This window comes from Triturus cristatus, chromosome 7, assembly GCF_964204655.1.
Source record: "Triturus cristatus chromosome 7, aTriCri1.1, whole genome shotgun sequence".
Lineage (NCBI taxonomy): Eukaryota > Metazoa > Chordata > Amphibia > Caudata > Salamandridae > Triturus > Triturus cristatus.
Genome location: NC_140590.1, coordinates 658575948 through 658593490, shown reverse-complemented (window position 1 = coordinate 658593490; position 17543 = coordinate 658575948). Strand labels below are relative to the sequence as shown.

The following is a 17543-nucleotide window of genomic DNA, read 5'->3' as shown; positions in this document are numbered from 1 at the left end:
AAAGCCGCAACCATGATAACAATAATGACGCCATGGATTTACAGCCACGGTAGGGATACAGTCTTGGCGACAGTGATGTATATGTACCCTCAATGTGTTAACATTTAATACATAATAGAGCAGGCAGATCAGAGGCACCACACACACAATTCGAAGAGTCCCCACTGCACACCTAGCAATGGCCATTAAGGACCAAATACATCAATATCGACACTTCAAAAACATCACACACAGGTTTTAGCAACCATACATACCCAAGCACAAGACCCTCTACATAACGGCTCATCACACACTCCCGCAAATGCGCTTCACACACACACACACTGCCTTTTTGCACCTTTACATGCCCAGCGCACAAAACAGCAGAGCTATCCAGTGACCCTACACTGAACCTGCTAAGATTCTTGCAGCTCTACATACGGGTCTCTCAGCATACCTGCACCTCCACAGGAAAGTCATTTGTTATCTCAAAATCCCCATTCACATACCTTTTTGCATTTCTGTAGTCCCCACAAGAGCCCAAGCAAACAGATAAACAGCTAACCTGTAAAAACTACCTTCTGGAAAAAAAGCGTCCAAAAGAAAACAAATCGGGTAGGAGGTAACGTGTATACAACTTGGCCTACGCTTACCCATCACGGCTCTTAGTAACATATATACACATCAGAAGTGTCATTAGTGACGTGCCACGTAAAAACACTACTTGCAACCTACTTAATCTGATGAGGAGCTTCACGGTGCAAATATAATTCAATGACGTATTTACCTCTAAGGCGAAATCACTGGTTTCATAAAATAAACACTACGTTTCCATTTACATCTACCGAAAAATGCTCCAACCATGAACCAAAATGTGTACTCCATAAGAAATAATTACCCAATTCACTTCCAAAAATATAGAGTACAATTCTACCACTCAAAAGCTTACATGAAGCCGTCCCAAATGATTCCTTGCAAAGGTAAATATTTAGATTCTTCAACAAATTCGCTACTCCTACGCACGTGTGCCTTAGTGTAAATATTACAGCACCTTACTGGCAGGCCTCTCTGCAAACTACCTCACTCTGCAGAAGCAGAACCACAGCACTTCGACCTCAATACAAATACAGAAAAATAGGCATTCATATTTATAGACCCAAGTAATAAAAAATACTCCCCCATACCATATATGACACCAAGCAAACGGATGTGCACCCACATATGCCACTTTGCAAACATAAGACCAAAATCACCTCGTCTATGCAGACCTAAGACTGCGCTATAGAGGCAGGCCCATGTGCAAACCTAGAACTCTCAGCACCCTTGCCCCTCACACCTCTTGTAAGGCCAAATGAGCTGGCCTAGCAGACCCTGAACCCATCATACACGTAATCATTTTCTGCAAAACAGGAACTCCCTATACTAGGCAGCACAACCTTACCCCACTTTCTTACAGGCACAGAAACACAGACAGGAGCCTATTACAAATGCCATGCACAGAAGAAAACCGATCAATACCAATGAGCAACCCCAGCACTGAGTTCTCTACGACTCTGCTCCAGGACCAACAAACCAGCCTCCTCCTACCATGACGCCATCTTACAAGTCCCCAAAGGAGCTCGAGTGATTGGGGCTGGAAGGGTCGTTGCTTTACACAGACACATCATAAAATGCACTTACCAGTACTAGCGCTGGCTAGGGGCGGCCTCGGTACCTTCTCTACCGGGCGGCGGCTTTTCTCAGCAGCTAGCAAGGCCCCTTCACCGGAAACAGCTTCCGCCTCAGCCAATCCCTCACTCTGCATTGACGTCAATGCGCCTCGTTCTCACTCACGGCAGTTGCCCCGGTAACCTTAAAGGGGAAGCGTCTGTCCTAGAACCCTGTTTTGTTTTGCATCTGTCATGAAAATAAAGAGAATACTACCACAGCGAGTTGAATGTTAAGAAAGTAGAAATACATCGCAATGCAAATGCTGTTTTTACAGAATTAACACGAATATTCCCAATAGTGCTCTAAACGCGGACAAAACATTTGTAATCTGCCAGTTTAGGAATTCTGACGCGCCGAAATTTGAAGGCTTGTAAGTGCGGAGATGTATCTGTCAGCCCTCAATCCATTAATGACCGTGGCAAAGCACGTCCACGATTAGTACCAGGAGCGCTGTAGTCCCTATGCCAAGCCTTTAAGTGGGCCGGCCGGGTCTCACCGGTGCTGAGCTCCGGCAGCTTTTTAAAGGGGGCCTCGAAACGGGTCTCTATAGGGCTCTGTTTTGTGCCCGGGCTGCAGTGACAGCTGGCACATGGATGTGCGCGTGCTCACACTGCTCACTTCTCACTAGTGGAGAAGTTACGGCATGACGTCATGCCAGGTGAGCGATGTAGGGGAAGGGAAATCCTTTTTAAGAGAGTCATTTTTTCTCTGGATTGCCCATCTCTTTTTGAAACTCAGGAGCTGCAACATTGTTGTGGTGTCACCACGGCTTTAAGTTTAACCTTTTTCAATATTATATACAAGCCATAGTTTCTGCTTATTTATCTTATGCAACTAACAACAATTGACATAGCTAATAGTTGTCACTTTTTGTAGTTATGATGTTACTTGTTGTATCATATATCTGGATGCAATGACAGAAACAACAACATCCAAGTCGGGTGGCTGTAGTAAAGAGAATACACTGTAAAAGTATTCAAATCCTTTATTGGCAACCTCGGGACAGCACAGGCAAGATGATTATGGCAAGTCCTCCAGCTACACTCTAACTGATTCCCCAGTGTTCTAACAAGCAGCAGAGAATAAAGAATGCAGAACACTCTGCACACAAGAATCTATTAAATAGATATCACTCCACACCCCCTTCTTTGTTTAAACAATACCCTTATCCTCTCTATATAAATAAACAGAAAGAGAAAAAAAAACGAAAAAAAAAACTAAATGTAAGTAGTACAAACATAATCTTCAAGTTTTTTAGGTTTAATAATTTTCCTTCCAAAACCGCTAGTTTTTTCTAAGCAATTTTGGTTTGTATGAAAAGTGGTAATGGTATTATCGTCAACAGACTCATGGGTATGATTAGATTCAATGCAATTGGATAATGTTTCACCATTTGAAATAGGTACATTGACAGTGTCATCATGATCAATGTTGATCCACCAATACTTGTCATACCTTGAGTCAGTATTAGTAGAGCAATTATTTTCTTTTCCATCATGCATTTTGGCAATGGCAAGTTTACTCATGTGGTAGATGGATCCATCTTCTAGTTGAACTGTGTTTCTATTAACTTTAACAATTTTTTTTGGTTCGCTGAATCTATTTTCACCTTTCACAACCTTTCTACTGGATTTCACTCTTACCCATTGCCCCACTTGAATATTTACATCCTTAACTCCGTATTTGTTATCAAAATACATTTTGTTCTTCTGTTGAGTTTTACTCATACAATGTTGAATTTCACTGATGTCCCAATCAATTTTCCCACCTTTGTTCATCCAACCTGGATTAACCTTGGAATGGGGAATTCTGCCTCTCATAATGACAAAGGGACTATTGCCAATTGAATCATGTACAGTGACTCTATGGCTCCACAACATTTTCATAAATTCTGTGTGTAAATCTTTCTTATTGTTCACTGAAAGCTGTACAATACCTTTAATAACTCTATTCATCCTCTCAACTACAGCATAACCCCTTGGATGGTATAAGGCAGTGAACTTTTGTTCAATTCCAGCATATTCCATACATTTTTTCATTTCCAGGGACTTAAATTGAACACCATTGTCCGTGAGCAATGACTGAGGAAAACCCTCTCTTAAAAAGATGTTTTCGAGAAATTTGATGACTGAGCAAGTGTCTATCTTTGTGACAATTTCAAGTTCGAGCCACTTCGAAAATAAATCCATCAAAACAATGATGTATTTCTGTGAACCATCATTCCATAATACAGGTCCCATTAAATCTAGAGCTAAATCTTCCCATGGTGAACTAGGACAAATTAAGGGACTTGATGGAGGGTTAAAGGTTTTCTGGGACTTGTTAGCTGTAATACACTCTACACAAGACCTAACAAAACGCTCAGTTTCAAGGTCAACTTTAGGCCACCAATACAGAGATTTAACATTCCGTTTGGTACGTGCAATACCTTGATGACCCTTGTGACAAAGAGCCAGTATTTTATTTCTTATAATAGATGGTGGAATCATTTTTTCTCCTCTAACTAAAGATAACCCTTCAATGCAAAGCTCATTTCTCACTTCCCAGAATGCTTTAAGTTCACCAAGAAGGTCAGGTTTGTTGCACCCTAGCCAACCATGTTCTACACAATGTTTTACTTTTTCCAAAACAACATCCTTCGCTTGCGCCTCGATCCATTCTTTTTCTTGTAAACCTTGGCATTTTTCATCCGTGAAAATCCCAGCGACACAAACATCATTCCAGGAACTGGAATCAATTTCTTTGAGAGGTAAAGACAATCTACTTAAAAAATCAGCAGTAATATTCATTCTGCCAGGGACATACTGCACCTTATAAATAAAGTCTTACAATCGCATGGAAAGTCTTGCTATCCTGGCTGAAGCTCTTGACAATCCTACTGTTGTCAGTACTTTCGTTAACGGTTTATGATCTGTTTTAACAGTGAACTCTCTTCCCCAAAAAAACTTCCTAAAGAGCTCTAAAGCCCATACACACGCCAAAGTTTCCCTTTCTATGACTGAGTATTTCTCCTCTGTGGGCGATAAAGATCTAGAAGCAAAAGCTATAACATCCTCACCACCCTTTTCATTGCTTTGGTAGAGAACTGCTGCTAATCCTTTGCCGCTGGCATCAGTAGTTACAAAGGTCGGAGCAGAACGGTTAAATCCTTTTAATGTGGGAGCTTTAACTATAGCGGACTTGATATTCAAAAAGGAAAGCTGACATTTGTCTGACCACTCAAATTTGCTCTTATTCTTAAGTAAAGCACGCATCTCATGTGTTTTGTCTGCGAACTTTTCTACAAACTTGGAGTAATACTCCGCTAAGCCCAAGAAGGAACGGAGTTCATCTTTGTTAGACGGTGGAGGAGCTTTGGATATAGCTTCAACGAGTGTGCTTTTAGGGTTAATGCCATCTCGACATATAACATGGCCAAGATAGGTTACACTAGATTGAGCAAATTTGCACTTCCTAATCTCGCCTGTTAGACCCTTTTCCTCAAGTACCTGAAGGACATTCCTCAAGATTTCATCATAGTGCTTTTTGGACGTCCCCATGATTAATATATCATCCTGAAAGAATACTACATTTGAATGTGACCTAACAACTGTGTCATGAGCCTTTGAAACACCGCCGCTGCTGATGCCAATCCAAATGGCATTCGGCGGAATTGGAAGCATCCAAAAGGGGTACAGAATGCTGTCAAATGCTTGCACTTAGGATCTAACCTGATTTGATGGTATGCTGATGACAGATCTAGTGTGGAAAACCATTTTGCATCCCTGGTTAGAGACAACATTTCATCTATGCGAGGCAACGGAAACTGATCCACAATAATGTTGTTATTCAGTCCCCTTAAGTCCACACATAATCGGACCTTGCCATTGGCTCGTCTCGCGACAACCAACGTAGAAATCCATTCGGATGATTCTATGGGTTTGATGATATGAGCACTCAAGTTTATCTAATTCCTGTTTTACTTCGTCTCGCACGATAAATGGGATGTTCCTTGTTTTATGAATTTTGGGAATGGCACCTTGTTTCAGTTTTATGTAATGTGAAAAGCCTTTTAACTTCCCTACTTTATTGCTAAAGACAGATGGAAATTCTTCAAATACCCATTTTTTAGTATCTTCAGAGTCTCAAGCCACCAAGACTTGTTCCGGACTATTTGGATTTAAGATGATGTCTAATTTACGTTGATCTTTCCATCCTAGGACAGATGGTCCATCCTTAGCTACATATAATTTACACAAGGCAGATATGCCTTTGAATCTGAACACTAACTCTCTGAACCCAATAATGTCAATTTTCTCACCAGTATAGCTTTCTGGATTAATATCGGGAGATTCTAAGTGACTTCCGATGGCGGAACAAAAATGGTGTACCCATACATTCTCGGCAATAATTGTGTAAGGTGAGCCAGAATCTGCTGCAACCTGTAAGGAAACACCTCCAAAGGACACCCAACACAAAGGTTTACTGTCTCCTGTCTCACCCAATATTTGCAGTACTACTTTCTTTTTTTTATCACACTTGAGTTTGACATCATTGTCGCTATCATCTGAGGAAGACTCCTCCGTATCACTCTCTCTCACACATGCAACTTTCTTGTTCTTTTTATACAATTTACGCCTACAGGCTTTTGCAAAATGACCAATTAGTCCGCACTCTAGACATTTGGCAGTACGTGCAGGGCACTTGTAATACTGTGCAGAATGTGAAGTGCTACCGCAACGGTAACAAAAATACTGCTGCTGCTTATTTCTAAAAGAATTTTCATTCTTTTTTAATTTATTTATTTATTTATTTAAAACATTTGTAGAGCGCGGCTGTCACCTGGCAGGTATCCTGGCGCTGGTAGCTTACTCCTGGGATTTTAGTCGAGGGGTGACTAGGGGCGGACGGGGTTTGAGGGGTGGGGGAAGAGCCATGTTTTGATTCGCTTCCTGAAGGGTAGGAGGTGAGGGATTTGGCGGATATCGGCAGGCAGACTGTTCCAAAGCTTGGCCGCAGCTACTCTGAAGGATCTTCCCCCAATTATGGCCTTCTTGCATCTGGGTACTTTCACAAGGCATGCGGTTGCGGACCTAAGTGTTCTGGTGGGGATGTACCACGAGAACAGACGTTGAAGAGGACTAGGTCCTGTACCGTGTAATGCCTTGAAGACCAAGCAAAGGGCTTTGAAGGCAATGCGTTGCTTCAAGGGAAGCCAGTGCAGCTCGGCCAAGGCAGCGGTGGTCGAGGATCTCCTGGTCCATCCAAGAGCCAATTTGGCTGCTGCCGACTGAATTCGTTGGAGTCTGTCTAGCAGTGTCGCAGGGGATTCAAGCAGGAGGGCATTACAATAGTCAAGGCGACTGAGAATCGTGCACCTGACTATCGATGCTCGGGCTGATGGTGGTAATAGAGGCAGGATTTTGCGCAGTGAGCGCATAAGGGCTGAGCAGGTGGCGACTGTTCTTGAAACCTGCGTTTCCATGCTCAGTTGGTGATTTAGCATGACGCCCAAATTGCGAACGCTGGTAGCAGGTAGCGGGTTGTTTAAGTTTTCCGGGGGCCAAAACTCGGCAGGCAGAGGGCGGGGTATGCGGCTTACGGGACAGAACAGAACCTCGGTTTTCGAGGAGTTGAACTGGAGGGAGTTCCGATGTAACCAGCCTGCGGTGTCTCTTAGGCAGTTGTGGAAGGCTTCTAAAGAGATGGAATCTTCGCCCTCCCAAGAGAAAAGGAGCTGGGTATCGTCCGCATAGTTTACTGTAGTCATGTTGTGGGATTTAATTAAAGAGACCAGTGGTTTCAAGTAAACATTAAAAAGAATCGGACTGATAGAGGAGCCCTGGGGAACACCGTGAGGGACAGGGGAGAAGACAGATTGGAAGGGGGGGAGGGATACAGCCTGTTTTCTGTCACTGAGATAGGAATGAAACCAGAGCAGGGCCGTACCATCGACCCCTGCCTCTCTCAGCCTCTCAAGCAGGGTCGCGTGGTTGACAGTATCGAATGCGGCAGACAGGTCTAATAAGATCAAGGCCACGGCTTGGCCCCTGTCTGCACGCATTCGAAGCTCTTCCATGGCAGTAAGCACTGCAGTTTCTGTGCCTTGGCCTGGGCGAAAGCCAAATTGGAATTCGTCCAGAGCGTGATGCTGCTCAAGGTAGGTTGAGAGGCAGTTACTGACCCAACGTTCAAGCACCTTTGCCGGGAATGGCAGAAGAGATATGGGGCGGAAATTGGAAAGGCATTCTGGATTCAGCGTAGGTTTCTTCAATAGCGGGGTGATGAGCGCTTGCTTCCAGGGGATGGGGACGAGACCACAGCTGAGAGATTGATTGCAAATCATCCGAAGGGTGTGGAATAACTCGTGCCCGCATGCTTTCCAGATTTTTGGGGGCAGAGGGTCAAGGGGAGATCCCGAGGTAATGCCCCGTGCCAGTTTCTCAAATTCTGCCTGAGAAATCAGGGGGAAGGCCAGGAGACTATTCATAGGAGGGCACGCTGATCTCGAAGGATATGGGTTGGTGGAGCCAGCTCCGGGGGGGATTGAGTGGTTATGTGAAGGGGGCGTTGCCAGATTGTTAATGATGGTCTCAATTTTATCCGTAAAAAACAGAGCGAGATTGTCACAAAGGGTCTGAGATGGTGGGACAGAGTTCTTGACGCAGTCAGGATGTATAATATTATCCAGGATTTGAAATTTACTTTTTGGGCTGTTAGCAGCGTTGGCTATAGTGCTGCAGTAGTAATTCGATTTACTCTCTGCAATGGCAGATTTGTAATCACGGAGTGAATTTTTCCAGAGGGCTTTATTAGTGTCACAGTATCCGTGTCTCCACTTTCTCTCGGCCTGTTTACAGGCTGATTTGAGGGTTTTGAGGGAGTCATTGTACCAGGGTGCAGGAGCTCTACCTTTGGGTTTGCAGTGTTTTAATGGGGCAACCGAGTCCGTGATAGAAGTAATTCTCGAGCTGAGGGATCTGTAGTTGTTTTCCACCGAGCTGGTAGGAGAGAAACCATCCTGCACTTCGAAGACTTTGGTGGTGGTGCTGAGTTTTTCTAAAGCTTTCCAATTTCGGTAAGGGAATTGTGGTGGAGAGCTATTCTTGGACTTTCTTATTATGACGTTGGTGATGTATAATTTAATAAGCGAGTGGTCCGTCCAACTCATAGGCAGAATGTCGCCTACTTGAGTTAGATCAGGGCTCGAGAAAATGAGGTCAAGACGATTGCCTGCGGAGTGGGTGGGGTCCTTTATCAGTTGGTGAAGCCCTACGCTGGCACAAGACAGCAAAAGGTTGTCTAGTCCTGTATCTAGGCTGCCGTTGGGCCAGAGATTAAAGTCTCCTAGAATAATAAGTTTGTTATGGGAGGTTGCCATGTTTGTGATGAGCGTGAGAAGAGCTTGCTGTTGCGGGAGGGAAAATGCCCCTGGCGGTCGGTAACAGATGATCACCGTAAAGGTGACTCCTGGGTGGCAGTTTATGGCCAGACCAAAGAGCTCAGTTCCAGGTACTGGATCAATGTCGATGGTGTTTATTTGCCAGGAGGCTCGGAAGATGACGCCAACTCCGCCGCCGCGGCCTTTAGGTCTGGGGAGATGTAGAATGTTGAAGTTTAGCGGACAGGCAGATGCTAAGTCGATCTCACAGTTGGCATGTGTCCAAGTCTCAGTTAGAAAAAGGACATCTAGATGGTGAGAGTCTATAAGAAGATTGATTTCAGTGGCATGCTTAGGTAGGGATCTGACATTCAAGAGACCTCCTACGATTAGGTCCTTGTGGGTGAGGTCAGTTAAGGGAGAAGCAGTCTCTTCAAAGGTGAGCTTACCTTCGTGCGCATACCCTCGTAGATTGAGCAGTGCATCCCGGGTGTAGCAGGTGGATTGAGGGCTGGATTGGGCAGAGTTGGTGGCGCTAGGTTAAATCAACCTTATCAACCTTCTTTTTGTGTGTTTGATAAGATTTGTTATGACTCTCTGAAATTTTGTTAACAGAATCGTTACTATCTTTTTTTTCAGAAGAGAGTGTGGCTTTCACACAACGTTCTGATAATTCTGCTTTTTTGACAATAGAGATAATTTCCTTTAAACTTGAATCACCCTCTACCCACAATCTATCTTGTATAGCCTTGTTTTTTGCTTACATAACTATTTGGTCTCTTACGAGTTCTTCATTAAAATTGCCAAATTTACATGTTATTGAAAGTTTGCGTAGGGCGGATACATAATCCTAGACAGATTCATGTTTTTCTTGTTTGCTTTGGAAGAAGGCGTGACGCATGACAGCAACACACACTGTGGGTGAGTAGTGTTCATCTAAATCCAATAAAGCAGCTTTGAATAAGTCAATATCACCGGATCTTTCTTTTTGTTGTAATTCCCCAAAAACACGGAGACCTTTTGGACGCAAACAGTACATTAAAAGTCTTTTTTTTCTTTCAGGTGAATAAGTTCCGCTACAATCTTTGAGATTAGCAATATAATTTAAAAAGTATACTTTCCATTCATTCCACTGAATGATAGGTTCACCAGGAGAAGACAGAAATTCCTTAGGTGTGGAAAGATGTAGGGCAGATTCACTGTGTGGGACTACCTCTCTTTGAGAGGATACTGTTGGGGTGGTCATTCCTACTGTAGAATAGGATTAATAGCAAGGTAGAACTGTTTTTTTTTTTTTAAAGAAAATAAATACTCATTGAATACTCTGAATGAAATAGTCTGATTCCTATTTCTTCTTTTGTGAAAGAAAAACAAACCCGCTTCCAAATTACTCTTTTTACCTTTGTTTCCTGCTTTGAGATGAAAGACGCTGCCTTTCCAGCGAAGTTCCTCACTTTCGAAGGCTTAAAAGTATACGCGGAGTTTATTTTCCAAAATGGCCTCACGTCGGGGTCATGACCAGCGCGATGACGTTACGGCGCTAGGTCACGTACCCTAGTGACGCGAAAGACGGAACTCCGGTGAGATGGCAGCGCGCAGGGAAAGCAGCTCGTGACTCCGCAGCATTGAAAGTAAACAATGCGGGAGCTCACTGAACTGCCGTCGATCAAGTGTTCGACGACGGGATGAATCACACAGGTACTTAAAAAAAATATATACCTTTTTAGTCTACGATCGTCCACTTACGAAAGGAGTGGTAGGAAGCTGTCGAACGCTGCTGAGTGCCAAAAATGCGATGTCTTGGATTCCTCAACAGTAAGGCTGTCCTCGACCTCTTGAGTGTAGTCAATCCAAAAGAAATTACTTTAGCGTGGATTCTTCGAGGTTGCCAAATCGTCGCCAATTTTGTAGTAAAGAGAATACACTGTAGAAGTATTCAAATCCTTTATTGGCAACCTCGGGACAGCACAGGCAAGATGATCATGACAAGTCCTTCAGCTACACTCTAACTGATTCCCCAGTGTTCTAACAAGCACGCAGAGAATAAAGAATGCAGAATACTCTGCACACAAGAATCTATTAAAGAGATATCACTACAGTGGCACACTATGCTAAGCACAGCTTTTTGTTTATGTGTGTTTCAAGCCACGCCCTTAATTACATTAGTCTCGCCCCTTTGAGAGACCCCCCAGTTTTTTCGTCCCACTTAAAGCCCTGCCTATACGTACTTAGGTGTTCCCCGTTAGGACCCATCACTAATACATTAAGGTTTATGTTAAAAAATCACCACCGAAACATCCTAAATAAGAATGACAAACACAAGTTAAAGTTTTGAGGGTACATTTAAGAAATTAATAGGCAAAATACAGGAAATAAGCCATCAAAAGGTTTAGTAGCAAGGCGTGCAAATCGTAGGTACAATGAACTCTGTAAAGTTGTAAATGAAATCCAGCATAGATTCTCCTTCTACCGGTAGGGAAAAGGGGTTCCAAGGTACAGTGAAAAGCACATCCTTGTAAAGGACATAAGACAATGTTTTTCATACATTTCTGCACAAGTGCATGATTCCCAGAGTTGCATCAATGAAAAACAAGAAGAAACATTTTGCTACAGAATACATTTGAGGATTTTAACATAATAGTACTTTATTGGATTTAGTCGTTCTCGCAGTCAAGCATACTAGTCGTTACATTGTACAACAATAGCCTGAGACAGTTAGGAAGTCCTTGGTTATATACAGTGTGAGAGAGGGATCTGAAAATCAGTGGCAGCTGGCAGGGATAGGGGGAGGGGAGTGGTGGAGGGAACCAGGTGAAAATAAAAAAAGAAAATAATATACCTTCTTGCTGCTTCCTTGCCGCGTCCCTCCTCCATAGTCCCTCGCTCCAGCCGAACAGAAAGCACACCAGGCTCCCAGTCAGCCAATCACAACACTGCAATGTAGCGTAGTGATTGGTCTGAGCGCCGTGGTTCGCCACTCAGACACTGACTGGGAGCTTGGGCATGTTCTCCATGCAGGCTATAATGCAACCTGCGTGGAAAACATGCAGAGTGTGCATGGATGTTTGGCTGGCCCGAGACAGCCGGACAAACATTCATGTGCACTTACAGTGTGCTCACCACTTCCCTTGCTCCTGTCGTGACAGCAGCCCTGCCCCGCAAAGCTCATGGACATCAGGACTAAATAAAATGATAATAACTCAAGTTGTTATCCTTTTATTTTTCCTTAACTTCCCTGCTAAAAATCAGTGGGGCAACACTGCTGGGAACACTCTCACTTTATTAGTATAAAGCTTGCACTTCTTTATTTGCAAGAAGGAAACAACAATAGTAGTCATGCCGTGGTGTATTACGATAGTGGTTCAAGGTGGAGCATAGTGTAAACACAACTTATGTTAGCATAAGCTCAGTTTCCGATATATTCAAAGCAAAAAAGGAAAATAAACAGCTCTCACTACTCCCCTTTTATGATTTCTCAATTATTACATTATATCTTCATTACAGTACATCGTTCATTAACCTTGGGTTCTTCTAAGATTCTCCCAGATCCTTCAGAGTGTCATAGAGATCACTGTGCATCTCTTCAATCTGTACATCAAATCTCTTTCTTTTTCTTCGTCTCGTTGCTGATAGCCTCTTGAACCACCAGTCCAAATTACTGCTTGATGACATTCTGTTGCTAAATGTTTGGAAAATAAGCACATATGTAATGCCAACTAGCATAACCAAAGGAGGAGTTAAAAGCAGTCTTAGAATTTCTCCAGCTATGCTTCCAGGCCACTCCTCTATCTTAGCGAAACCTTTTCAAATAGATCCAAATACAGAACCTATTTCTTCATATGCACCTGATTCTTCCAGCTCAGTTCATTTGTGTGTTATGCATGTAATATTAGTAATTTAGCCCTCTAGCTGCTTATCTATGCATAGTATATAAGCGCAGCAATATCGAGCATGAATGACTTTGCAAACTCCACCAACCTTTGTGAGAAGCAAATCCACCGCAAGGCGATTTTGCATAATCATAGCTCTCATAGCAAGCAACTCTTTATTATGTCTGATAAAGCCTCTGCAGTCTTAGTAGGAAGCCGATCTATTAAAGTTGATAGTCTTCTAATCTTAACATTGTTTAAGGCAGTTCCTATAGAAGGTATAAGGGCTCCAAAGATATCACTAAGGATCTGCTTAAAACTATGTTTACTTCACTTTATATAGTGATCAAAAGCAAAATCTAGCTCATTAGTGTGATACATCCAAGGGAAGACTAGAGCTACATGACAACCACCTACCCAGTTATGTGGTAAATGTAAATAAGCTATCTCTTCATCTATTCTTATCCTCTCATTCAGTTCATCTATGAATATCCTTTATGTAGCAAGCTGGCTCACTATATAGTGCACCAAAGTAATGTACACTGTGCAGATAGTCCAGTGAGACCCCGGATGGTATACAGAGGCAAAGGTAGATAATACTAGCACTGTATTTGTGGTAATGTGGGCTAGCAGTTAAGCTTATCAGAGGGTAGTGCTGAGCATTTCTTGTACTCACAGAGGCAATAAATGATACACAGACTCAAGAATAAATCAGAGAAAAATTTAGAAAAATATCACGCACCACTGAAGTCAATAAGAGAAAATAGAAAAATGCATATGAAATCATGCAGATGGATTTCGAGGTTCACCCTCAGGATTTAGGTAAGTAGCAAGACCAGGTCCAAAGTTTCAGCAGCGGGTTCTTGGAAGAGTCCCGGATTAGGCCAGGGGCGGAGTGCTGAGGTTGTTGGTAGCTGGTGCGCTAAGCAGTAGGGAGCCACCTGAAAACACACTGCACAAGGGGATTTAAAGGTAAGTCTGAGGGGTCCCATTTGAGGGATTAGGTCGCAAGGGCCTTAGGACCACTGGAGCACAGTTGGTTCATCGCTACCCAGGCTGGGCAGGCTGGGTACAGAGATAATGGGTCAGCCGGGCGGTGTGCACCAAGATTTCTTCGTGGTCAGGGGCAGGCAGGTTGCAGGGACAATTCCAGGATAGCTGAGGCACTCAATAATTGGGTCACAGGGTTCTCAGTGTCCCTCGATGGGTGCTTGCTTCCTGAGCAGTTGGAGCCCGGAATGGACTCTTCGTCTCAGTGTTGGTTGCAGGGGTTCTGGTACCCCGGGTATTGATGCAGCACAGCTCTGGTGGGTCCTGGTGTCTCCAAACTTGGTGAGGAGAAAGATCTGACCCTTTGGAGTTGGTGCACCTTGGTTCGCTTGGATGCTGTATCAGAGTCGCCGGGAAGCAGCAAGTCGGTAAACCAGACAGGTTTGGTGCCTGAGTACTGCAGGGGAGTAGTTCCTCTACCCAAAAGGAGTTCTCTGGCAATTATCTGAGGGTGCCCAGGGGCTCTTGAGGTCCTCACAGCAGCAGGCAGAGAAAGCACAACATGATTGTTGAGCCCTGGAAGCAGCAGGCAGGATTTTGCGCAAAAAGTCTGCAGCAGGTCTTCTTTTCTCGGGTCAGCAGCTCTTCTTTGCCTTATCTTATTTGTGCCCATCGAACCTCAAGTTCAGGGTTCAGGGATGCCACCTGAATATAAAATGTAGGTGGGGTTAAATAGGCTACCTCCTGTAATAAGGGACACTACCCTGACCCTAATTGGCAAATGCCCTCTCAAGCCAAGATGGAGGGAAATTAAAAGTGGGCCTTATATCACCTGGCCCACCTTAGGGGTGGTGTTGGCTGAATGGGGACCTACCTCCTAATTTAACTAGTTTTCCCGCCTGTCCTCCCACCAAATGTGGAGCAGGACAAGGGGGTTTGCATCCTCCACTAGCTAGAGCTGCCTGGGTAGCATTTCAATGGCGGTATCGCCTTTGAAGCCTCCTGCCTTGGAAGATCATCCTCGCCTGGGGGAGGACCTCTGCTCAGAGCAGGCTTTGATGCTGGCTTCTGCGAGCGCTGGCTCTCACCCCATGAGGTCAGAAAAATGTCTGGTATGGCAGGCTGGCTAAAACTAGTCAGAGATCACACCATTGTGAATCACTGCTTTGGAGACGGCCTGTAAAGTTCAGAGGGTCCCTCAAGAGCAGTGGGCAGCTATCTTGTGGCTCTCCTTTGCCTTACAAAGGTAGAGATATGCTCCTCACTGTTAGAGAAGAGGATGCTGACAATTACTCAGTACTGAAGAGTTCTCTCATAGATGGGTTTGGCTTAACCACTGAACAGTATAGGATTAAGTTCAGAGACACCCAGAAGGCACACACCCAGGACTGGGTAGATTTCATAGACAGTGCTATTAAGGCTCTGGAAGGCTGGCTTCGTAGAAGAAAGGTACAGGCCTACCAAGGATTGTACAATTTAATTATGAGGGAGCAGATCCTAAATAATTGTCAGAACCAGCTTTTGCACCACTACCTGGTGGACTCTGATCTGACCTCTCCCCAAGAACTGGGAAAGAAGCCAGACAAATGGGTTCGCACCAGAGTAGAAGAACCATGGTGGTGGTGACCAGAATAAAGATACTTCTGAAACCCAAGAGAAAGGTGGGGATAAGGCTAAACAGAAGTACTCTGAAGGTCCCCAAAAGGTTTCCTCTGGGGGTGGGTCCCAGACCCCTTCTTCCTCTGGAAAGAAACCTTATTGCTTTGTTTGAAAACAGCAAGGCCACAAGAACTATGGTTCTAATTGCCCAAGGACAGTAATAAGGATATTGCTACTACTACTACAACACCCCCTAGTGCCCCAAGTAGTAGTCCCCTAGGTAGTAGTAGCACACCCAAAAGTTTAGTTGGGTTCTCATGGGGTACTGAGGCGGATACTGGCTTAGCCAGATCCCCCACACAGACCACCTTAGTTTTTGATGGTGGCATGGGGTGTGCCACTTTTACTGTAAGTCACAATACTTTGGGCAAGTACAGACAGGAGCCTATGATTAATGGTCAGAAAGCTGTAGCCTGTAGGGACGCAGGAGCTAGTGTCACCATGGTGACAGGAAGACTGGTGTCCCCACTTCAGCTTTCATCTGGGTACATGTACCAGGTAACCAACACTAATGGTGTTAGGACAGATCATCCCATGGCCATAATCAATCTCAGCTGGGGAGAGCCCTAAAAGGGTTGCAGTGTCCCCAAACTTGCCTGTAGATTGCCTTTTGGGCAATGATTTGGAAACCTCATCCTGGGCTGAAGTAGCACTAAAGGCCCATCTAGAAATGTTAGACCTCCCTGAGAAGGTTGGTGTGACCCTTAGGGCCCCAGTCCAACCCCAGGGAAATGCAGGAGCAGTGGAGCTTGAAATAATGGCCCACTCTGCTCCAACAGAGAGCAAAGGGGAGGAAGAAAAAACGTTCCCCCCCAGACTTTAGGTGAGGATCATCATCCTCAAGGAACTGATCCTACCCCTTATGAAGAAACTGCTCAGAGGAGGTCAGGCCTGTCCTGGAAGAGCCACTGAGGGCAGGGGAACCTTCCAAGGAGGTGCCCAGTCTGTAGCAGGGATCCTGCCCCTCTCTACCAGGCCTTGGGCAGCCTAGGGCTGCAGAGGCCAGGGATGTCAGTGGACCCCACAGGGCCCACTGCCAAGAAGAAGCCCTTCATCCACATATTAGGGATCCCCAGATTAGTAGTACTAGCCAGGTGGATAATCCTCAGCAATCTGAGTGATCCCTCTTACACTTAGTCAGTGACATCCCCCAGATGGAGTCTGTTGGGCAAAGTAAAACCTGGGACCAGGCTGTCCCAAACCTTCACTGGCCCTCTATTTACCCAACCAGACAGTATCAACCAAAATCTATAAGCAGCCAGAGGTTGACCCCTGGGGATAGGTACAAGTCAGCCATGGAGAGAAAGGCCTCAATGGTGGCCAGTGCTCTGAGGAAGTTGAAACCAACCCTGTTAGGGACTCACTTCCCAAATCAGACACCCCACCAGTCACTTTCTTGGCTCAAACAGATAACAGGTAGACACCCCAAACGTTTGAGAGGATCCAAGACCCTACAAGAAAGAAACTTCTCAGCGGACCATAAGATAGGGAGTATCCATGCTAGTGCAGGACCTTCCTTATATGGCCACTTAGGAAATAAAGACTCAACTGGGCAAGGTTAGCCTGATCTCATTTCGTTTGGGGGTGAGGGGTGTTATTTAGGAAGGTAGTATCCTTCTGCATGGTTAGCCCCATTTTATGCCTGGTGTTATGCTGTTTTTGACTAGTCTGAGCCAGCCTCTCACAGTATTTATCACATGGTGTATTACGACTGTGATTCCAGTTGGAGGATAATCTAAACACAACTTATGTTTGTGCAAACTCAGTTTCAGATATATTCAAAGCAAAAAAGGAAAACAAACAGCTCTCACATATTCTAATCTGGTGTAAAGATGGTACTTTTTTGTTGTTGTTTTTAAATCCTCAGTTTTATGAAGCATGACACAGGCTCAAGGGCATTAAAGTGCTACACAAGAGAACAAGAAGAAGAATATGGATAATAATTGTGGGTGCAGGAAATCTGCAATTTTCGACAC

The 17543-nt window shown here is 44.4% G+C and overlaps 1 protein-coding gene across 1 annotated transcript in view; it reads right to left on the bottom strand.

Annotated features, from left to right (window-relative positions):
* The window catches only part of PRKAR1A (protein kinase cAMP-dependent type I regulatory subunit alpha), a 299228-nt gene extending 296927 nt beyond the window's left edge, over positions 1–2301 (bottom strand). The window contains exon 1 of the mRNA XM_085617303.1: positions 1660–2301. The gene's annotated coding sequence lies outside the window, so the exon portion shown is untranslated. The remainder of the gene's footprint in view (positions 1–1659) is intronic.
* Positions 2302–17543: the final 15242 nt, after the last annotated feature.